The sequence below is a fragment of the Tupaia chinensis genome, unplaced genomic scaffold (genome assembly GCF_000334495.1).
Source record: "Tupaia chinensis unplaced genomic scaffold, TupChi_1.0 Scaffold143886_1, whole genome shotgun sequence".
NCBI classification, from domain to species: domain Eukaryota; kingdom Metazoa; phylum Chordata; class Mammalia; order Scandentia; family Tupaiidae; genus Tupaia; species Tupaia belangeri.
The window spans coordinates 596,944-598,780 of NW_006203737.1; the positions used below are offsets into that span (position 1 = coordinate 596,944).

The 1,837-nt window shown below is 45.0% G+C and overlaps 1 protein-coding gene across 1 annotated transcript in view; it reads right to left on the reverse strand.

The window, feature by feature from the left end:
- LUZP4 (leucine zipper protein 4) overlaps positions 1-1,837 on the reverse strand; it is a 46,623-nt gene that overhangs the window by 43,451 nt on the left and 1,335 nt on the right.

Consider the following 1,837-nt stretch of genomic DNA (forward strand, 5'->3'; position numbering starts at 1 on the left):
TTTCTCGCTTTCTGTCTCTATGTCTCTCTCTGTCTGTCTGGCGAGCGCACGTGCCCTATAGCAAAAATCTGTCCAAAAAGAAAAAATATATTATGGCCCAGAAGCAGTGGTGCAAGTGGTAGGGCATCTCTGTGTGATGCTGGAGCTGCATGGAAGCCCTAGGTTAAAATTCTGGGCCAATCTGAATATGCTGGGTATGTCGGAGCAAACCTGAAATCCTGGTTGGCTGGAAGGCTACAATAGGAGGATTGAGGATTGGTAAGACTCTGTCAAAGATACCTGTTTTTCTGTCTTTCATGAACTAAACGAGTAAACAGACTTAAAAAAAATTAATTATCCCAATTACCAAATTTTTCAGTGCTTCCTTAAATTATTCCCAAAGGGAGTGTTTCACTTAACTAACACTGGTCTCAGCCCTTGCTAGTGGCCAAATATTATTTTTTAACATTTATTTATTTATTTGTTGTGATTTTAAAGCCACCAGGTCTGGGACTTGAACCACAATTGGCCATGTGGGAAATGTGGGAATCCAGCACCTTAACCACCATGCCACCTGCTGGCCCCTTATTATTATTTTGAAAACTCATTTATTTCTTCTTGGGACCAGCAGGTGGCATGGTGCTTAAGGCAGCTGGATTCCCACATGGCTGACTGTGGTTCGAGCCCCAGTTCTGGCAGCTTGCTTTCTCACTTTCCATCTCTCTATGGTCAACTTCAAAAAATAAAGAATAAATAAAGAATAAAATAATGACAATGAATAAAATTAAATAATTCTTTTAAAAAAAGGTAATTTATTTCTTCCGTGAGTGAGAGAGACGAAAGAAAGAGACAAAGAGAAACAAAGAGGTGAGCATATGAAAGATTCTTCCTACTATGATCCACCTCCAGCTTCAGCCAATCCCAGTTCATGGGTACACACATGCTCAGAATGTTCAGGGAGGTATCTAGAACATTCTCCTGTGAGTCAGCCTTGCAGAGTATAGCATTACTACTGCACCACTCTCCTGTGGAACACTTGCTACATTGTTTCTGCCCCTCTCTAAGTTGCTATCCCACTCTCATCTCTATGGTGAACTCTCTTGCCCTGCCCCCACCTCCTTGTGAAGGGTCTGTCCTCCTTACTCCCCCTCTCTATCTTGAAGATCAACCCTCACTGCTCTACTTCTAGTTCTTTCTTTTTTTAGAGAGAGATTTTTTCAACCCTCACTGCTCTACTTCCACTTCTTTCTTTTTTAGAGAGAGAGATTTTTACTCTTGGGTGCAGTGGGCTGGCCAGAGAGACAGAAAGGGAGAAATGGGAGGGGGGAGGGCAGAGAGGAAGGAGGGTGGTGCTGGGCTGATGGCTACTCCCCAATCCCTTCTCCTCCATTCTCTTCTCAGGATTTTGGGCATGCATGCACACAAGCCTGGCGTGAGTTTAAACCACCAGGTCTGGGACTTGTACAGTAGTCAACTAGTGGGAGTCCAACAATGTAACCATTATGCCATCTGCTGGTCCCTCCCCCTTGCATTTCTAAAGTGAACCTGTCAGTTCAGCACATTTTCAGTCACTTACTTCATCTTCGGTTCCCCCCAATATACTCACACTCCACCCTCATCCCCCTCTCCGCGCACCCCTGCTCTCCACCCCTCATACCCCCACACCCACCCTTTCCCCACCATCTCCCACCACCCCTTCAACCCCTCCCATTCCCACCAGTGAGTGGCATGGTGGTTAAGGTAGTCTCCCTCATGTGTGACCGCCGCCGTTTGAGTCCTGGACCTGGTGGCTTACTTTCTCACTTTCACTTTCTCTCTCTCTGGTCAAATTAAAAGGCAATAATAAATAAAATTAAAT